Below are 9785 nucleotides of genomic sequence, written 5' to 3' on the forward strand. Positions count from 1 at the left end.
GGGATATTCTGTCTGTGTCTGACCACGGGAGTGTGTGATGGGACGGCGTGGAGGCAGATTAACTCTGTGGCTAACCCCGGGACTGTGTGATGCGACGGTGTGTACGTAGACTGACTCTTTGTCTGACCACGAGAGTGTCTGATGGGACGGTGTGGATGGAGATTCTGTCTTTGCCTGACCCCGGGAGTGTGTGATGGGACGGTGTAAATTGAGATTCTGTCTGTGTCTGACGAAGGTAGTGTGTGATGGGACGGGGTGGAGGGAGATTCACTCTGTGTCTGACCCCGGGTGTGTGTGATTGGACGGTGTGGAGGGAGATTCACTCTGTGTCTGACCCCGGGAGTGTGTGATGGGACAGTGTGGAGGGAGATTCACTCTGTGTCAATCACCGGAATGTGTGATGGAACGGTGTTGAGGGAGATTCACTCTGTGTCTGACCCCGGGAGTGTGTGGTCGGACGGTGTGGAGGGAGATTCTGTCTGTGTCTGACCACGGGAGTGTGTGATGGGACGGAGTGGAGGGAGATTAACTCTGTGGCTAACCCCGGGTATGTGTGATGGGACGGTGTTGGGGAAGATTCACTCTGTGTCTTACCACGGGTGTGTGTGATGGGACGGTGTTGAGGGAGATTCACTCTGTGTCTGACCCCGTGAGTGTGTGGTCGGACGGTGTGGAGTGAGATTCTGTCTGTGTCTGACCACGGGAGTGTGTGATGGGTCGGAGTGGAGGGAGATTAACTCTGTGGCTAACCCCGGGTATGTGTGATGGGACGGTGTTGAGGGAGATTCACTCTGTGTGTGACTGCGGTATTCTGTTTGGACAGTGTGGAGTGATTTGCACTATGTGTCTCATCCTGGAAGGCGTGTGATGTGAGGTTGTGGAGGGAGATTGACTCTGTGTCTGTCACGGGGAATGTGTGATGGGACTGACTGCAGTGAACTTCAATCTGTGTTTAACTTCTGGAGTGTGTTTTGGGGTGCTGGTAAGGGAGCTTCACTCTGTGCCTGACACAGGGAGTGTGTGTTGGGACGGTGCGGAGGGCAATGCACTCTGTGTCAATCACCGGAGTGTGTGATGAGACGCTGTGGAGGGAGATTCTCTCTGTGCCTTACTGCGGGAGTGTGTGTTGGGACGGTGCGGAGGGCGATGCACTCTGTGTCAATCACCGGAGTGTGTGATGGGACGCTGTGGAGGGAGATTCACTCTGTGTCTGACACAGGGAGTGTGTGATAGGACAGTGTGGAGGGAGTTTCACTCATTTTCTGACCGCGGGAGTGTGTGATGGGACGGTGTGGAGGGAGATTCACTCTGTGTCTGACACAGGGAGTGTGTGATGGGACAGTGTGGAGGGAGTTTCACTCATTTTCTGACCGCGGGAGTGTGTGATGGACTGTGTTGAGGATGCTTCACGCTGTCTCTCCCCGGGGAGCGATTGCGGACATTCCCTCTTTCTCTCTGTTTGTCTCTCTGTCTTTCTGTCTGTCTGTGTGTTTGTTTCTCTCTTCTTCTTTCTTTTTCACTCTCATTCTTACACACGGAGGTGCTCCTGCAAATCGCCACCCACAGCACCACACTCTTCGACCCTCCCTTCCTCATTTTCAAAGCCGCCTTCTCCTTTCGCATCCGCCCTTTACTTACCGCGGAGTATGTGACCAATCCCGGTGCCCAGCGGGCGGCGCCTTTCCTGGGATAACGCACAACATTTCCGTGAAGGTAAAAGTTCCGTATGAGAGGGGGGTAAATGGGAAGAATGATAGTCAGGGTGAAGTTGTAAGAGAAGACTTATTGAGGGAGGGGGAGAGAGATGGAGGGACAGGGAGAGACTTGCGAAATTGAACCGGGATCGATACATTCATGGGAGATAACTAGATGGAGAGTGTTTAGATGAAGGCCCAGCCAGTTTAACTTCACACTTTCAGGACTTCTCTGAAACACTGATAACCTCCGACTTATGTTCTAATTGGAGATACCGATGAGCGTACGTTGGTTTCCTGTAAACTTCAATATCCACATGTCCATTTTATTTGATAAGCACTGCACAATCCAAACCGGGTAACCCGGATTTCACGGCTATTTCTGTTGTAAATTTGGTGTTGATTTGAGAGAGAGAGAGAGAGAGAGAGAGAGAGAGAGAGAGAGAGAGAGAGAGGAGAGAGAGAGAGAGAGAGAGAGAGAGAGAGAGAGAGAGAGAGAGAGAGAGAGAGAGAGAGAGAGGGCTCGTTTACTTCGATGGGTGTCGGGTGTTCATCCGTCGTTTCCCTCGCACAGAGGGTCTGATGAGCAGAGCAGTGGGAGGATCCGACGTTCAAACCAGAAACCAAATGCGGGTGGTGGGGGGAAGAAGTGCAGGGATAAAATTTTCTCGAACAATAGAGGTTCTGCATGAGTGACACATATCCCTCCGCCTTTCACTCCTTCTACACTCACGCATCCCTCTCCACTCACATTCTTCCTCTCTTAGAAAATGGACAATAGACAATAGGTGCAGAGGTAGACCATTCGGCCCTTCGAGCCTGCACCGCCATTCTGAGATCTTGGCTGATCATCTACTATCAATACCCGTTTCTACATTTTCCCCATATCCCTTGATTCCCCTATCCATAAGATACCTATCTAGCTCCTTCTTGAAAGCATCCAGAGAAATGGCCTCCACTGCATTCCGAGGCAGTGCATTCCAGACCCCCACAACTCTCTGGGAGAAGAAGTTTTTCCTAAACTCTGTCCCAAATGACCTGCCCCTTATTCTCAAACCAAGCCCTCTGGTACTGGACTTTCCCAGCATCTGGAACATATTTCTTGCCTCTATCTTGTCCAATCCCTTAATAATCTTATATGCTGCAATCAGATCCCTTCTCAATCTCCCTAATTCCAGCGTGTACAAGCCCAGTCTCTCTGACCTCTTCTCGTAAGACAGTCCACACATCCCAGGCATTAACCTTGTGAATCTATGCTGCACTTCCTCTATAGTCAGGATGTCCTTCCTGAACCCTGGAGACCAAAAACTGTACACAATATTCCAGGTGTGCTCTCACAAGGGCTCTGTACAAATGCAAGAGGATTTCCTTGCTCTTGTCCTCATTTCCCTTTGTAATAAAGACCAACATTCCATTAGCCTTCTGCACTGCCTGCTGCACTTGGTCATTCACCTTCAGTGACTGATGAACAAGGACTCCTAGATCTCTCTGTATTTCTCCCTTACCTTACTCTACACCGTTCAGATAATAATCTGCCCTCCTGTTCTTACGTCCAAAGTGGATAAACTCACACATATCACATTAAACGTCATCTGCCAAGTATCTACCCACTCACTCAGCCTATCGGTCACCCTGAATTATCCTAACATCCTCATCAGATGTCACACTGCCTCCAAGTTTAGTATCATCAGCAACCTTGCTGATGTTATTCTCAATGCCTTCATCTAAATTGTTGATGTAAATCGAAAACAGCTGTGGTCCCAATACCAAGCCCTGTGGCACCCCACTAGACACCACCTGCCATTTCGAGAAACACCCATTCACCGTTACCCTTTGCTTTCTATCTGCCAACCAGTTTTCTATCCATGTCAATATCTTCCCCACAATGCCATGCTATATAGATATGCCACTATTTCATCTTTAATAATGGACTCTACCATCCTTCCCACTACTGATTTTAGGCTGACAGGACGATAGTTCTCTGTCCTCTCCCTCCCTCCTTTCTTCAAAAGTGGGATAACATCAGCCATTCCCCAATCCTCAGGAGCTGATCTTGAATCTAAGGAACATTAGAAAATGATTACCAATGCATCCGCGATTTCCAGAGCAACTTCCTTTAGTACCCTAGGACGCAGACCATCTGGACCTGGGGATTTGTCAGCCTTCAGTCCCATCAGTCTACTCATCACCGTTTCCTTCCTAATGTCAGTCTGTTTCATTTCCTGTGTTACCCTATGTCCTTGGCCCATCCATACGTCTGGGAGATTGTTTGAGTCTTCCCTAGTGAAGTACTTAATCAATTCTTCTGCCATTTCTCAGTTTCCCTTAACAATTTCACCCAATTCATTCTTCAAGGGCCCAACATTGTTCTTAACTATCTTCTTTCCCTTCATATACCTAAAAAAAGCTTTTGCTATCCTCCTTTATATTCCTGGCTAGCTTGCGTTCGTACCTCATTTTTCCCCGTATTGCCATTTTGCTTAAGTTCTGTTGTTCCTTAAAAATTTCCGATTCATCTGCCCTCCCACTCACCTTAGCACTGTCATACGTCGTTTTTTTTTAATGCTATGCAATCTCTGACTTCCTTTGTCAACCACTGTGGCCCCTTTCCCCCCTTTGAATCCTTCCTTCTCTGGGGAATGAATTAATTTTGCACCTTGTGCATTATTCCCAAGAATACCTGCCATTGCTGTTCCACTGTGTTTTCTGCTTGGATATCCGTCCAGTTAACTTTGGCCAGCTCCTCCCTCATGGCTCCATAGTTTCCCCTGTTCAACTGCAACACTGACACCTCCGAGCTGCCCTTATCCTTCTCATAAAAACATATTATGTTATGGTCACTAACTCCTAATGGCTCCTTTACTTCAAGATCGCTTATCAAATCCTGTTCATTACACAAGACTAAATCCAGAATAGCCTTGCCCCTGATCGGCTCTCGTACAAGCTGTTCCAAGAATGCATCCCGTAGGCACTCTACAAACGCTCTATCCTGGGGTCCAGCACTAACCTGTTTCTCCCAGTTCACCTGCATGTTGAAATCCCCCATAACTACTGCGACATTACTTTGCCACATGCCAATGTTAACTCCCTATTCAACTTGCACCCAATATCCAATATACTATTTGGTGGCATGTAGACAACATTCATTTGGGTCATTTTGCCCTTACTGTTCCTCAGTTCTATCGACACATACTCTACTTCTCCTGATCCTATGTCCCCCCCTTGCAAAGGACTGAATCTCATTCCTCACCAACAGGGCCACCCCACACCCTCTGCCACATTTCTGTCCCTACGATAGCTCGTATACCCTTGTGCATTCATTTCCCAGTTCTGATCTCCCTGCAGCCATGTCTCCGTTATTCCAACAACATCATAGTTACCCATTCGCACCTGAGCTTCAAGCTCATCCGCCTTATTTCTGACACTTCGTGCATTCAGATATAGAATTTTTAGCCCATTTCTGCTCTCTGTTTAAATCGCTGCCTATAGTGCTTAAACCCAGCTCCCCGAACTCCCATCGTGCTATACGCCCTTTGAATTTTGCTGTCCTTCCTAAATTTACTTATTCATTCAGCACGTTTAACTCCATGTTCCGTCAGACATCCCTCTGTACATGTGTCCTCCTTATCACTTTTTCCACCTCACCTTTCTCTACTACAATCCACTCCCTCTCCCTCAAACCTCTTCTCCCTCTCTTCCCTTTCCATGGTGCTTGGTAGTCTCGTGCTAACTTCGTTGTTAACATGGGCTTCCTTTAACAACGGTTACTTCCCCTTTCTGAGCTCAGGGACGCAGAGAATCCTCGACAGAATGGACGACAGCGAGACTTACATGAATTTGGAGTTCACAACAACAGACTCACAGTCTCTTTCCCGATGTAAGGGAGCAGAAAGTCATGGGTGTGAGATTCAAACTGTGTCTAACTACATGACTATGTGATGGGACGGTGTGGAGGGAGCGTCACTGCTTACCTGAAGCCGGGGAGTGCGTGGAGGGACATTGTGGAGTGAGTTTCACTCCGTGTGTGATCTCGGGAATCCGTAACTCGATGGTGTGAGGGTATCTTCACTGTGTGTGATCCGGGAAGGCTATGAGGGACGAGTGTGGGGGGAACATGGCTTTGTGTTTGACTCCGGGAGTGTCTGATAGAGTGGTGTAAAGAGTGCTTTTACTCTGTATGTGACCACAGGAGTGTTTGATAGGGCGGTGTGTAGTGAGTTTCACTCTGTGTTAGACCCCGGGAGTGTGTGATGGGACGGTGTGAAGCGAGGTTTATTCTGTGACTGACCCCGGGAGTGTGTGATGGGACGGTGCAGACGGAGATTCAGTCTGTGTCTGACCCCGGGAGTGTGGGATGGGACGGTGCAGACGGACATACACTCTGTGTCTGACCCCGGGAGTGTGTAGATGGGACGGTGCAGACGGAGATTCAGTCTGTGTCTGACCTGGGAGTGTTTGATGGGACGGGGTGCAGGGAGATTCACTCTGTGTCTGACCCCGGGTGTGTGTGATGGGACGGTGCAGACGAAGATTCACTCTGTGTCTGACCCCGGGAGAGTGAGAGATGGGACGGTGCAGACGGAGAATCACTCTGTGTCTGACCCTGGGAGTGTTTGATGGGACGGGGTGAGGGAGATTCACTCTGTGTCTGACCCCGGGAGTGTGTGATGGGGACGGTGCAGACGGAGATTCACTCTGTGTCTGACCCCGGGAGTGTGTGATGGGACGGTGCAGACGGAGATTCACTCTGTGTCTAACCCCGGGAGTGTGTGATGGGACGGTGCAGACGGAGATTCACTCTGTGTCTGAACCACCGGAAGTGTTTGATGGGACGGGGTGCAGGGAGATTCACTCAGTGTCTGACCCCGGGAGTGTCTGTTGGGACGGTGCAGACGGAGATTCACTCTGTGTCTGACCCCGGAAGTGTGTGATGGGACGGTGCAGACGGAGATTCACTCTGTGTCTGACCCCGGGAGTGTGTGATGGGACGGTGCAGACGGAGATTCAGTCTGTGTCTGACCCTGGGAGTGTTTGATGGGACGGGGTGCAGGGAGATTCACTCTGTGTCTGACCCCGGAGAGTGTGTGATGGGACGGTGCAGACGGAGATTCACTCTGTGTCTGACCCCGGGAGTGTGTGATGGGACGGTGCAGACGGAGGTTCACTCTGTGTCTAACCCCGGGAGTGTGTGATGGGACGGTGCAGACGGAGATTCACTCTGTGTCTGACCCCGGAAGTGTTTGATGGGACGGGGTGCAGGGAGATTCACTCAGTGTCTGACCCCGGGAGTGTCTGTTGGGACGGTGCAGACTGAGATTCACTCTGTGTCTGACCCCGGAAGTGTGTGATGGGACGGTGCAGACGGAGATTCACTCTGTGTCTGACCCCGGGAGTGTGTGATGGGACGGTGCAGACGGAGATTCAGTCTGTGTCTGACCCTGGGAGTGTTTGATGGGACGGGGTGCAGGAGATTCACTCTGTGTCTGACCCCGGGAGTGTGTGATGGGACGGTGCAGACGGAGATTCACTCTGTGTCTGACCCCGGAGTGTGTGATGGGGAACAGACGGTGCAGACGGAGGTTCACTCTGTGTCTAACCCCGGGAGTGTGTGATGGGACGGTGCAGACGGAGATTCACTCTGTGTCTGACCCCGGAATGTGTGATGGAACGGTGCGGAGGGAGAATCACTCTGTCTGACCACGGGGGTGAGTGATGGGAAAGTATGAGGAAGATTCCCTCTGTGTCTGAGCCCGGGATTGTGTGATGGGACGGTGTGGAGGGAGATTCAGTCTGTGTCTGACCCCGGGAGTGTGTGATGGGACGGTGTGGAGGGAGATTCAGTCTGTGTCTGACCCCGGGATTGTGTGATGGGACGGTGTGGAGGGAGATTCACTCTGTGTCTGACCCCGGGAGTGTGTGATGGGACGGGGTGGAGGGAGATTCCCTCTCTGTCTGACCACGGGAGTGTGTGATGGGACGGTGTGGAGGCAGATTCAGTCTGTGTCTGACCCCTGGAGTGTGTGATGGGACGGTGTGGAGGGAGATTCACTCTGCGTCTGATTCACGGAGTGCCTGATGGGACGGTATGGAGGGAGATTCAGTCTGTGTCTGACCCCCGGAGTGTGTGATGGGACGGTTGTGGAGGGAGATTCACTCTGTGTCTGACCCTGGGAGTGTGTGATGGGACGGGTGTGGAGGGAGATTGCCTCTCTGTCTGACCACGGGAGTGTCTGATGGGACGGTGTGGAGGGAGATTCACTCTACGTCTGACCCCGGTCTGTGTGATTGGACGGTGTGTAGGGTGATGGAGGGTTTTTAATTGAGCTCCTGAACCCCGTCTGTCGGGCTATCGCCCCGGTTAATTTTATTTTTGTTTTGCTTCTGCATGACGGCCCAGTCAGTGTAGCCGCACGCTTTCAATACTTCTCTGAAAAAACTGATAACCTCCAGCTTATCTTCCAATGGAAGATGATCTGTAGCGCTTTCTGGTCCTCCCTCTCTTCATTCGCCCCTCCCTGTCCCTTCTCTCTCTCTCTCTCTCTCTCTCTCTCTCTCTCTCTCTCTCTCTCTCTCTCTCTCTCTCTCTCTCTCTACTCTCTCTCTCTCTCTCACACACACACACACACACACACACACACACACACACACACACACACACACACACACACACACACACCATCCCCACTCTGGCACATCGCCATCCGCACGGCCATCGACTAAGGCCACCACCCTCACCCCCATTTTTCACCCCTTTTCCTTTCACCCCCCCCCCCCTTACTTTCTGTTGTCGATGTAACTATCCCCACTGTCCAGTGGGCGGTGCTTTTCCAGGGAAAGAGAGGAAAGAGAGAAAGTCCGGGTGGTAGTGACGGAATGGGATAGACTGCCTGGTCACATTTCAGTCTCGGGAACGTTCACTGTGAGCGGAAACCGAGTGGGAAGAGATAATGTGGGGTAGAAAGGGAGGGGAGACAAAAAGAGAAGGCTTAATGAGGAGGGCAGTGAGATAGAAGGCAGAGGAGAGAGAGGGAGTGGAGGAGAAAGGATTGAGAGCGGGAGAGATGAGCGAATTGAAGCGGGTTAGAGGATTTCATGAGAAAGAAATAGGGAGATAGTGAGGGGAGTGAGGTATGCAGAGAGAAAAAGAATTATAGACAGAAGGTGATGGAGGGTTTTTGTGAGAACTGCTGAAGTTCCTTCTGTTGGGCTGACGTCGCTGCTATTTTTATTTTTTGCTGTCTGTATGACGGCCCAGTCAGTGTAGCTTTCAATACTTCTCGGAAATACTAACAACCCCCAGCTCATGTTCTCATGGGCGAAGAGACTCAATACTCAGACACCACTCAGAGTCTGTTGGTTTCCGGTAAACTTCAATATCTAAATGTCCGCTTTCTTTGAAAATTACTGTAGAGTCTAAAATGGCAATCTATTGCTCGGAGGGTGGGGTCTCGCTTACTTCGGAGGGTATTGTAGGTTTGTCCCGGGGCCATGGTTTCCAGAGCCCAGAGTGTCTGAAGCCCCGGGTATAAGCACAACAATGGGAGCGCTGACGCTCAAACCAGGTATCAACTGGAGGTCCGGGTAGTTGTGAGGTATTCGTTGTAATTCTCTTTGATAATAAAGTCTCTGAATGAGTGACAATCTCCACGTCCGTCTTTCCCTCCCTGTTCACTCATCATCCCTCTCTGTTCCTCTTCTTCCATTCCTTTCTCTCTCCCTTCTTCTCTTCCTATGTCCCACCAGCTTCCATATGCATTCTCCCTTAATCGTCCCTTCCATGCAACCTTCCTCCGTCTGTGTAGCACTTTCTCCTCCCTCACTTCCTTGGACCCCTACTTGTTCGTTTCTCTCTATCTCTCCTTCTCCTGGTTTCCCTAGTTAGCTCGCCCTGTGTATTCTCACTCTCACCCCTAATCTCTCTGCAGGAACCCACACTCTCTATTCTAACCCCCCTCTCTCTCCACATCGCCCCTTTCTGAACCCAGTATGCCACGTCTCACTTTCCACAAAGCCCTTTCCTTCGCCTCAATCTAGTCTCCTTCCTGTTTCTCCCCACTCGTACTACTCTTCCTCCAGCCACTCTCATCGGTC

The sequence above is a fragment of the Hemitrygon akajei genome, unplaced genomic scaffold, assembly GCF_048418815.1.
Source record: "Hemitrygon akajei unplaced genomic scaffold, sHemAka1.3 Scf000035, whole genome shotgun sequence".
Lineage (NCBI taxonomy): Eukaryota > Metazoa > Chordata > Chondrichthyes > Myliobatiformes > Dasyatidae > Hemitrygon > Hemitrygon akajei.